This window comes from Ricinus communis, chromosome 3 (assembly GCF_019578655.1).
Source record: "Ricinus communis isolate WT05 ecotype wild-type chromosome 3, ASM1957865v1, whole genome shotgun sequence".
NCBI lineage: Eukaryota > Viridiplantae > Streptophyta > Magnoliopsida > Malpighiales > Euphorbiaceae > Ricinus > Ricinus communis.
In genome coordinates this window covers 11,624,060-11,637,149 of record NC_063258.1, presented here as the reverse complement: position 1 = coordinate 11,637,149, position 13,090 = coordinate 11,624,060, and positions in this window count along the sequence as shown.

Here is a 13,090-nt window from a genome sequence, read left to right as displayed (position 1 = left end):
TCATGATGCTCTAGGGGCTCTTCCAATTTGAAAGCTAGAGTTTCAACAATTGGAAGGATCGACGGTTGGGCAATTTCTTCAAGAGTGTTGATGGTTTTCTTCAGTCCTTGGCTTGGTTCACTTGCTAGGAGAAACTCTAGCTCCTCCAAGACTTCTTCATTGGACAACTCGTGCTCATCTTCCATCATCGAAGGGACTTGCGGAAAATCTACCAACAATTCCTCTAACTGCAACTCAGCATCATCAACTGTACATTCCTGTTGATTGTCTTTCAGAGGGATCATGTTTGCCTCTTCCTTTTCTGGTTCTATCTCCATGTTCAAAGAGTCGTCCTGCACATAAGCATCATCGTCAAACATAATAGATAAACCAGAAAAATTCTCACCTGAACGCAAAGTGATGGCGATCAAATGTTCCTCGGATTCAGCAGCGTTTGATGGAGTTCTCAATTGCTCTTCCACTAGTAACTTGAAGACTAAGCCTACTTGATGCTTTATGTTGTTAATCGAGGCTTGTTGATCTTCAAGTATCCTCTCTGTTTGTTGGAATCTATCATCAAGACTTGTAATGAACCTCATCATCAGCTCCTCCGACACTAACTCTTCATCTTGAGTTGAAGGTGCAAGAGTAGGCTGCTGATGTGGTTGCTGAGATTTTGGTGGTTTTGGGCCATCTAAGCTCCATCCATAGGGTGAATGAGTACTCCACTCTTGATTATAGGTGCTTCCATACGAGTCACTTGGCCAATTGCCCATATAATTCACCTGTTCACAGTTATAAGAATAAGGAGTAAAATCAGTGCACAATGGACAATCATTACTCAAATGTAAACCACAACAAAATTCATAAAAAACATGAGATGAAAGGATAGGAGTGGAGAGTTGATCGGTAGCCTTGCAAAACGATTCCACTCGAGCTTCTAAAGATGCACGGGTATCCCAATTTTTAGCACTCTCTTGGCTCCTAATCCCATTTTCCAATGCGTCACACAAAGAGTTTGAGTTTAGCATTGAACCTCCTTATCATTCACTATCTGAATCATAAACTTAAGCTAAATAAATATGTACAAATAAAATAAAATAAATAAACAAATAAAAATAAAAATCATAAAATAATAAGAAAGAAAAAAAATGGCTAAATTAACAAATAGCAAATTTCACTCTAGTTTTCAAACAATTCCCCAGCAATGGCGCCAAAAACTTGATGGGTTGCTACTCGTGTTAGCTACAATCTAATGCAGTGTACCTATCGATGCAGTCTAGCACTAATGGCGAGTATCAAGGTCGTATTCCTCGGGAAAGCGAAAGCCTAGAGTTACTCCTTTGTTCTTTGTTATATTAACCTAAAATGGATGATGAATAAATTCTAAACTAACTATTAACTACGAGCTAAGTCCTAAGGGAGATGCAAAAGTGATTGATAAACGAAATAATCAAGACAAGAAGAAAAACCCAAAGGGAATGTAAACTAGTTGGCATCCGAACAAAAGATAAAGGATCGGTGAGTCTAATTATGCTACCCGTGGACGAATTCTTAACCGAATTCGGTTTCTCTCTCTCGATAACCGAATTTCTAAACCTAATAACCTAAAGTTGGAATCTCTTCCTAACGATTGATTCTTAAATTAGCATTAAGCTTTAATCCGCCTCTATTAAGCTTTGTTAATTCTTAATCCGGCTAGTTAATTATCCTTATCTCTAAGCGATTATTAACCAGTTCTTGTTATTCAAAATTCCAATTGCCAAACGGATTTCTCAATCTTATAAAGCAATTTAAACATCACAATTCACAACGTCTCATGAATAATGCATGATCTTATTAATACTGAAAACAAGAAGAGTACAAAATCAACTCGAACAATCCAACAATATAATATCAAGCCAACATAGTAAAGAAATCCCAATGGATTTAATCAATCTAGCTAATCATGTTCATTCTCAAAATAAATAAGAATTCAATTACAACAATAAGTAAAAAGGTAGAGAAAACCCAATTACTCCCTTAGATGAGAGTAAACAGCCCCAAATCCTTTTTGCTCCAATTGAATCGATTCTTGTTCCTCTTGCTTGATTTGAAAATCAATCAACGAACCTCGCCTAATCTTCGATCCTTCAAGGAAATCTGATTGAAATCTTGATCCAAGTCTCCTTTTCCCTTGGTTTCAGCTCAGAAAACCCTTAGAGAAAGAAAAATTAGGGTTTGGGACGTTCTAACCCTAGCCTCCTCTTCTTCTCTTCTTTTTGTTCTTTTAATTAATACCCCCTGTCGCCTCCAACACGGTCGTGTCCCTGGCTGTGTTCTCAACACGGGATGGTGTTCCTGGCCGTGTTACTCTCTGTGGCCATGCTTCCTAAAATCTACTTCTTCTTTGATGTCCAACACGGACGTGTTTGTCTCCGTGTTGGTAACACGGCCCATGTTTGTGACCGTGTTGAGAACACGGCCAGTGTTGAAATCAACACGGCCATGTTCAGCTTCCTCATGCTCGTACTTAGCTCGTTTCGGCAGCTTTGACGTCCAATTTTGCTCCAATTCTTTCCTTTTTCATCCTTTGACCTCTTTTGGACCTAATGCACACAAACATATGTATAAGGTGAGTGTTGAGACCAATTCACATCCAAATGTCCATAAAATCAATCTTAAAAACCCCATTTAGATGTGTGTATTTTACGCACATCAGGTAGAGGTGGTAGCAACTATGTTGGTAATAGGTATGGTAATGATGATGTTGACTGAAACCTAGGTAGTATCAAACTTAGAATACCCAACTTTGCAAGTAAATCTAACCTTGAAGCCTATTTAGATTAGGAAAAAGGGGTTCATTTTATCTTTGATTGTCACAATTTTTCGGATGAGAAGCATATGAGATTGGTGGTTAATCATTTTAGTGATTATGCTATTATGTGGTATGAGCATATGGTATTGAATAGGATTGAGTTACAACATTATGTGGAGATTTATGAGATGGTGTACATTTCCATCAAAGTGGAAAAACAACTCAAAACTAGATGGCCAACAAAGAATGACTCCAAAGGTAGTTCTAGTTTCAAATTGAAATGCAATAGCACTTAAAAAGGAGGTAAACAATATGATAATAAATTTGTTTTGCAGGATAACAAAGCAGAAGGGAGTTCGGACACCAAAGTACAAACTAAACCCGAATTGAACAAAAGTAGAAACAGAGACATTAGGTGCTTCAAGTACTTGGGAAATGGACACATTGTGTCACAACCAAATTTATTTATTTCTTTTTATTAATAATTAATATTCATTAGCATGTCATTAAACATGTCATTTGCATCATGATTATATATGATCTATTTTATTATATTATGTGGTAGATAAATAAATTATTTAGTTACATATTGATTTAATTGAAAAGTAATGATTTTGGACTAAATTGTAAAGTTAGAAAGAAAGAGGATTAAATTGTAATTTGCCTATTTCCACACCAATATACCACCTCTTTCATTTGTTCTTATCTACGTATGCTTTCCAATTTCCTTTTCTTCTTTGTCTCTCTCATTTTTCTCCTTTCCTTCTTCAACTTTGATTTTCCAAATCAAACTCTACAAAACTTTTAGTAAGTGAAAATCAAATTCTTCTTTTAAGCTTGAAAGATTTGGGCTTTCTTAATCAAGGAAAACAAAGGTGAGTAATTTTAATTGCTTGATTTTGCTGTAAATTAGGGTTAATGATATGAAATTGTTGATGATTATGTGTTTTGGAATTGTTTAATCAAGAGTAAACATGCTTTTACTTGTGATCTTGAAGCTGAAATTTCTGGGCAGATTTTTCACTTATGATTTCGTGACCTTAGAGGCTTTATCTCGAAAATTTTCAAACATGAAAGTTGTAGGTATATATCTCAAGAATTTCTCTGTAAAATGGTTTTGCAGATTGTTGAGTGAGTAGGAACTTATGAGGTTCGATTTTGCTGCTGCTCTGTTTTTGGTTCAGCAGGTGACCTGGTTTTTGTGCTGACATTTTGAGGCATTTAGAGGCTGAAACAAGCAGAGAGTTAAACATGAAAGTTGTTCATTTATATATGTAGTATATGTCTGAAAAATTTCATAATTTTTGGTTAAGTATAACGTGAGATATGTTGAACTTAATATGGCCTGCCCGAAACTGTTTTAAGCAGAAATCGGGCTTAGGATTCAGAAATTTGTTGCTAATTGTGTGTTTCACAACTTGAGCTAGAAAAGTCCAAATTGAGTAAAATTAGTGTCTATAGAAACTTTAGAATGTTAACTTTATATCTGGAGAGTTTCATCAGAAAATTCATTCGTTTGATTAGTCATTTAATAGGAAACTTTTTTCTGTTCTGTTTAGATGGAAATTTGAGCAGCTGTATAGAAAATGCCATAACTATTTCTATACCAATGATTTTGAGGTGATTCTTTCTGCTATGGTTTCTATAAAAATGGAAGTGTAATTCTGGAAAATATGAGATTTTTATTAATTGTACATAAGTTTTGGTGTAATTTCTAAGTCAGTATCTACAAGCTGCCTTCATCAACAAATATGTTGATTTGTTGTCATTCATCTCATGCATCATATTAATATCTAGAATATATGTTATTTTGTTGAAATGTGATATTTTATTGATAGTAAATATATATATATATATTTATGCCTTATGATTGAATTGTATTTGTATTGAATATGTGAATAGGTTCATCCAAAGGCAAGGAAGTGGTAAGAGAAAAGAATAGGATTACTTTGTTATCCTATAACTTTTGGTAAGTATTTAATAGACTAAACTTTGTGTATATTGAGTAGGGACTGCTGTTTGATTACTTGATAATTTCTTCGTTGGACTGAGTTGATATTAGTTATGTTTTTGGCTTGTTATAAAGTGAATTGATTGTGATGTGTTGTGAAGTGAATTGATTGTGATGTGTTGTGAAGTGAAATGATTGTGATTAAGGATTGATGACTTTTGTATGGATATTGTGTGATCGGAAAGCCGAGCCGAGCGGATAGCTACCCGAGTATGTGAGGATAGTCTTGTCAAGCGGTCGAAATTTAAAAATGTGAGGAAATGTAAGGATGAGTCATCTGATCCTAATTTGATAGAAATAATGTGGAATTGAATTATTTGACTTGGTTGAGTTTGAGATTATTTGCATTACGTGAGATGAAATTATATGTTTATGAGAATAACTGAAATGGTTGATTTTGTGATTGTTAGTTAAGTGTTGGTATAATTTTCTGTATTGATAAAGATTTGATAATTCTAGCCTAATATACTATAGTTTAGTAAATTAAATGCTTATTGAGTCGCTAGCTCATTCCTTAGCAATTTTTTTTTTCAGGTTAGTGCAGTTGTAGATAGCCTTAGTTGTGCATTGCTCTTTTTGCATCAGTCAATATTATCAGGTGGGCCAGAGGAGTTATCTAAAGCATTGGGGCATTTTGGGAACTTGTGTGAATTAAACTACTGTATAAATATTTCTTATATATATTAAGTATGTCATGCCACTTAAATTGTATGAATGTATATTGTAACTAAGTAGTAAATTATGTTTATAAAGTTATATATATATATATATTGCTATTCAATGGGAAGTTTGAGTTGGGGTGTTACACATTGCTTCCCTATGTCCAAATAGGCAGCTATGGTGGTTAGATAGAATGGCGAGATTGAATCCGAAAGTGAAGATAGTGACAATAAAGAGGAAAAAATTCCATAATTAGGAGATTGAAGTGATGCTAGTATTAAAGAGCCAATAAGGGGTGATCTTTTGGTTGCTAGGCATACACTCAGTACGGATATGAAGGATGATGACGATATTCAGCAGCAAAGGATATATTTTCCACCGGGTGCCATGTATAAGGTAAGACTTGTATCCTTATCATTGATAATGGAAGTTGTACTAATGTTGTTAGTGTTACAATGGTTGAAAAACTAGGATTGTACTTGATACCTCATCCTAGACTATATAGATTACTATGGCTTAACAATTCTGGTGAGATTAAGGTGAATAAGCAGGTTATTGTACCCTTCACACCATAGATGAGGTGCTATGTGATGTAGTGTCAATGCATGCTGGCCATATCTTGTTAGGTAGACCATGAAAATTTGATAGAAAAGCTCATCATGGTGGCTTTCTTAATATGTATAGTTTTGTGAAGGAAGGGGAAAAAGTAACATTGACACCTCTTTCTCCTAAGGAAGTGTATAATGACTAAAGTAAATTAGATAAAGAAAGGGTCGACATTGAAAATGCCAAGCATGTTATTGAACCACCCAAGAATGGTTAAGATAGTGGTAATTAAGCAAGTGAGCAACCTAAACTGAAAAAAGGTAGTTTTTGGCTAAGGAAGGTGAGATTAGGCATGCATTGCATATGATAGGGTAGTGTTTTTGGTTACTTATGCAGATGTATACCTGAACACTATTGACCTTGATCTTTCCTTGCCGAGTATGTTTGCTAACCTTTTGCAGGAGTTTGATGATGTTTTCCTATAAGAAATGCCAATTAGTTTACCACTAGAAAGGGGTATAGAACATCAAATAGACTTCGTGCCAGGGGATGCCATACCAAATAAACCAGCCTATCGAAGCAATCCCGAGGAAATAAAGGAGCTTCAATGGTAAGTGGATGAGCAAATGACAAAAGGGTATGTGCGTGAGAGGTTAAGTCCTTGTGCGATTCCAGTAATTTTGGTTCCAAAGAAGGATGGCACATGGAGAATATGTGTAGACTGTCATGCAATTAACATAATAACGATAAAGTATCATCATCCTATCCCTAAGTTAGATAATATGTTTGATAAGCTGCATGGTGCATGTCTGTTTACTAAGATAGATTTGCAAAGTGGTTACTATCATATTCACATGAAAACTGGGGATGAGTGGAAAATGGCTTTAAAGACCAATTATGGTCTATATGACTGGTTAGTTATGATGTTTAGGTTAACAAATGCACCTAGTACATTGATGAAATTAATGAACCATATATTGCGTGAATTGCTTTATAAATCTGTAGTTGTGTATTTTGATGACATCTTGATTTATTCTAAGAATCTTGATGATCATGTTTTTCATGTCAGATGTGTCTTAGAAGTTCTTAGGAAGGAGAAGCTATTTGCCAATCTTTAAAAGTGTAGTTTTTGTTTAAATCGAGTCATTTTTCTTGGCTTTGTAGTCATTCCTTGCTCCTCTTAGGATGATGACTCCTGATGATACAAGGATAGGAATAAGGAAATATAGGAGCGCAATTGACAAGCTTGATCGATGGCATATGGCAGCGCATAAAATTTAGGACTATAAGTGTTGTTGCCCTATCAACTCCTTTCTCATTCTTGATTTGACTTTAGTTTATTTATCTTTCTGTAATTTATTTATTCATATTTAACATCTAGTTTATTCTTCTTATGGAATAAGGGCTTTCGCACTATAAAAACCACATGCAACTGAATACTTGAGGGTAATGAGCACATTATTTTAGTTTTCTACCTTGCGAGAAATCAAGTTATGGTTTTCATGTTAATGTGTTGGGGGTCCGTAATTCAAAAGGGGTTCTCAAGCTTATTCATGGAGGTTCCATATCAATTTATTTCACTGCAAGGTAGGAAACTAAAATATTCAGTTGCATACGATTTTCATAGTGCAAAAGCCCTCATTCCATAAGAAGAGAAAATTAGAAGCTAAATATGAATAAATAAATAAAAAAAGATGAATAAACTAAAGTTAAATCAAGAATCAGAGAGGAGTTGACTAGCCAACAACTCTCATAGTCTCAAGTTTTATGAGTCAGCTTAACAAAAATAAGAGAAATTCTTGTGGGCCTACTTAATAACACTCCAGTGCAAATTATATCATTATATGCATCCCAAACATCCAAATGTTTGCATTGTCACCTGGATTAATTGAAAGCAACATGTCGTCCTGCTTGATCATCAGGTCACACTCTAATGCCACTATTGAAGCTTGTCTCCCATGATTCCTTAATGGAAATAAGGTCAATTTCCCGTGGGCGGATGTAATAACACTCTGGCCCAATTTACTTCATTTTATGCCACTTAAACATCAAAACGTGTGCATTCCTGCTTATATTAATGAAATGCAGCATAATTTATCCCTTGCAAGTGTGGATTTGCATATCGTGCTGCTTGATCATCAAGTCACGCCTCAATACCATCGGTCAAGCTTGTCAATTGCATTCTCATGATTCTTAAATAATCAAGCAAGAGACTTAAGTCCATGCGCGTAAGAGAGAAATCATGTTATTTTCAATTAGTCCAAGCATAGGTAGTCCCATGCTAATTTTCCCTTATTTTTGTTAAGTTGGCTCATGAAATTTGGGATCATGAGAGTTGTTGCCTAGTCAACTACTCTCTAGTTCTTGATTTGACTTTAGTTTATCCATATTTCTTTTTTTATTTATTCAAATTAACCATATTTCTTTATTTATTTATTCAAATTTATTTTATAGTTTCTTTTTCTAATGGAAAGAGAGCTTCAAAATATAAAAACTACATGCTACTTGAGGCAAGTTAGCATATTATTTAAGTGTAATAGCTTGTGGGAAATCAAGTTATCGGTTCTTTCAAGAACTTTGTGAACTTATCAACACTTGCACTAATGAAAATAGACTGTCGCTCATGTCCTTTCATTTTCTGTGGCTTTTTATTTGCCCTTATGTTTAAATGAATTTGATTTGATCCTTACGCTTAGTTGTATAAAAGATAACAAAGCACTTATGATTTCTTTCCTTATTGGATCCAAAATCCTACCTATTTTTTTATTTTGTTTATTTTTTTATGCCTCTTTCTAATCTTTGTCTAATATAATGGTCTTATTTTATTTATGGAGCATAAGTATGAGTGTTGAGTGAAAGCGCGTCGAAGCAGCAATTATAGTCACCGATCCAATGCCTAGTACGAACTTTCAAGTTCATTGATTGATTAATAATTAATATATTTTATGATTTTATACTCTATTCTTAGTTCTTGTTTAGAGCTGATGTGTTACACATGTTTGCTTACATATTATTGTGCATTTTCATAGCATTTATTGTGTTGTTATTCCAAGATCACCCATGTTTTATGTCCTTTTCTATTCCAGGAGATTTTATAGGTCTATCATCAGTATTCGAGCAATTTTACCAAGGTTCAAACTTCCATGCGCTTTCACTCAACCCTTGTGTTTATGCTCCCCAAATAAATCCAAACCATCATACTAGATAGAGATTAGAAAGAGAGGCATAAAACAAATGACCAAAATGAGAACATAGGTAAGAATTTGGAGCCAATAAGGAAAGAAATCACCAAGTCTTTATTCTTTTTTATACAGCTAAGTATAAGGATCAAATCGAATTCATTTAAAGTAATTTGAGTCGAAATGTTATTAGGTAGGCCCATACGAATTTCACTTTGTTTTTATTAAGCTGGCTCATAAAATTTAGAACCACAAGAGTTGTTGACTAATCAACCCCACTCTTATTCTTAATTTGACTTCAATTTATTCATCTTTCTTTTTTTATTTATTTATATTTAGCTTCTAGTTCCTTCTTCTTAAGGAAAGAGGGCTTTTGCACTAGTAAAACTGCATGCAATTGAATACTTGAGGCTAGTGGGTATATTATTTTAGTTCTCTACCTTGTAACAAATTAATTTATGGGTTCTTTCAAGAACTTTATGAACTTATGAGGACCCGCACTACCAAACCTAGACTTATCACTCACGTCCTTCCTTTATGCTGCTAGACCTCACTTATAATTTATGGGAATGATTAAGGGACAATTGATTATTTATTCCCTTAGTTAGTTAAAGTGTTTTAATTAATATTAAAGAGTTTAATATTAAACTCCCATTGCCAATTAATAATGAACCTAGAAAGTCACACACATTAAGATCAACTAAAGTACGTTGATGGACTTAACTTGTACCTCAAGTAGGAACACTAGTATCTTCTGAAGTTAAAGTCCATAAATGTCTAAATATGGTATAATATATAAGTGTTTATATTGAAGGAGCTTGACACATGTCATCATAAAAGAGTTTGTAGTGACATGTGTTTGTATAGTAGCTTGACATGTGTCATCATAGAAGGGTTTTATGCTGACACGTATTAGGAAAGTACCTTGACACGTGTCATCATAAAAGGGTTTATAATGACATGTGTAGAGAAAGCAAATGGACATATGTCATCACTAAAAGGGTTTTATAATGACATGTGTCAAGAGAGCAATCTAATATGTGTTGTCAGTATAACTTGACACGTGTCATTACAAAAGAGTTATATGACGACGTGTTAATATAGCTTGACATTTGTCATTACAAAAGAGTTTTATGATGACATGTGTCAATATAGTTGTACATGTGTCATCACTAAAGAGTTTTATGATGACACGTGTTAATAGAGCTTGACATGTATCATCACTAAAGAGTTTTATGATGACATATGTTAATACTGCTTGACACATGTCATCACAAAAGAGTTTTATAATGACATGTGTTTGTATAACTGTGTTAAGGATTATGAATTCTTAACACTATATAAGAGAGTTTCTTACTCCTATTGTGATATATAGTGATATAATTCGGCATACTTACGATTATAACAAGGTTATCATAGTAGGAAACTTGAAAGAGGAGGAATTCTTCATCTTCAAGGATTGAATAGCTATGGTTGAAATTGATTATGTGAGATAATGTAGAGGCTTTGCAATTGTGAATCTCTATTTGATTCTCTAATATAAACATCATCAACAATTAAGAAGTGAATTCTGCTCTTTAAAGGTTGTAGTCTTTTTCTTTATGTTCTTCATATTCATAAAAGAATAGTTATTTCTTTCTTCAACTTAAATCTTCAATTACAACTTGTAACCTTAGTTTCCATGAGATATGAAATGTTAAAGAGCTTCTGCTATGCCACTGCATGTGTTTTTTCTAACAAAGAAATCAAAAGTTTTTTCCTCTTCCATGCGGCTAAGCGTAAGGGTCAAATAGAATTTTTGTAAACACAAAGGTAGACAAAGAACATAAAAGAAAGGAAGGACTTGAAGAATAAGTCTATGTTCGCAAGTTTGAGTCTTGATAAGTCCAGAAAGTTCTTGGAAGAATCCATAACTTGATTTTCCATAAGGTAGAAAAATGAAATAATATGCTCACTAGCCTCAAGTATTTGGCTGCATGCGGTTTTTACAGCAGGAAAGCGCTTATTACATAAGAAGAAAAAATGAGAAGCTAAATATAAACAAATAAATAAAGAAAGATGAATAAACTAAAGTCATATCAAGGACCAGACATGAGTTTACAGATCAACAACTCTCATAGTCCTAAATTTTAGGAGCCAGCTTAACAAAACTAAAAGAAAATTTGTTTGGCCTACCTAATAGCACGTCGACTCAAATTACTTCATTATATGCATCCCACACATCAAAACACTTGCATTCCCACTTGTATTATGCTTGGATTAATCGAAAACAACATGATTACTCCCTTATGTACGTGGATTTACATCTCAAAAGCGACACAAAAAAGAAATGAACAAAATGAGAATATATCTAGGATTTCATATTTGATAAGGAAAGAAATCGCCAGTTCTTTATTCTCTTCCATATAGCAAATGTAAGGATCAAATCGAAATGATTTAAAGATAATGGTAGATAAAGAACACAAAAGAAATGACATGGGAGATAAGTTCTAGGTTCACTAGCGCGAGTCTTTATAAGTCTACAAAGTTCTTCAAAGAACCCAAAACTTGATTTCTTGAAATATAGAAGACTGAAATAATATGCTCACTAGCCTTAGATATTTAGTTGCATGCATTTTCATGGTGCGAAAGCCCTCATTCCATAAAAAGAAGAAACTACAATCTAAATATGAATAAATAAATAAAAAAGAATGAATAAACTAAACTCAAATCAAGAATCGGAGAGGAGTTGACTAGTCAACACATTTATAGTTTCAAATTTTATGAGGCAGCCTAACAAAAATAAAGGAAAATTTGCATGGGCTAACCTAATAACAATTCAGTAGAAATTACATCATTATATGCATCCTAAACATCAAAACTCGCGCTTGGATTTTCCTCTCATCCTACTTGATAATCAAGTCACGCTCCAATGCCACCAGTCAAGCTTGTGAATCGGGTTCCCATGATTCCTTGCGCCAATCCTTGTGTCATCGGGAGTCCTCGTGCCTAGGGGAATAATGAATGAGGGAGACCCCAATGGTGCCTGTACTCGATCAACCAATTTTCTTTCTTTACTTTTGTCCAAGCATTAGATCAGTGCGTGTGATTGTTGTTTCCACACACTTTCACTCAACACTTGTGTTTATACTCCCCATATAAAACCAAACCATCATACTAGAATGACATTAGAAAGGGGGAAAAAAGAGAAGAATTACATAGGTTGGATTTCAAATCTGATAAGGAAAGAAATCAAAACTTCTTTGTACTCTTCCATACTTCTAAGTGTAAGGATCAAATCAAATTTATTTCCAATCCTTGTGTCATGAGGAGCCCTCATGCCTAGAGGAACAAGGAATGACAAAGATCCTAATGGTGAATATCCTGAATCAGAATATTTGGGTGTGGCTGGATTCTCACTGTTTCCTCTCTCCTGCAAAAGATTTGTTTGCGATCATTCTGAGAATGATATCAATACTCGATCAACTAATTTTCTTTATTTGCATTTTGTCCAAGCATTGGATTAGTGCCTATGATTGCCGCTTCCATGAGTTTTCACTCAACCCTCAAATTAAATAGAGATTAGAAAAAGAGGCACTAAAGAAATGAACAAAATGAGAACATAGGTAGGAATTTGGATCCGATAAGGAAAAATCACAAGTTTTTTGTTCTTTTCCATATGACTAAGCATAAGGATCAAATCTAATAGATTTAAACACAAGGGTAGACAAAGAACATTAGAGAAAGGAAGGACATAAGTAATAAGTCAAAGTTCACTAGCGCTAGCCTTGATAAGTCCGAAAATTCTTGAAAGAACCCATAACTTGATTTCCCGCAATGCCAAAAACTAACACAATATGCTCACTAGCCTCAAGTATTCGGTTGCATGCAGTTTATATAGTGTGAAAGCCCTTATTCCATTAGAAGAAGAAACTTGAA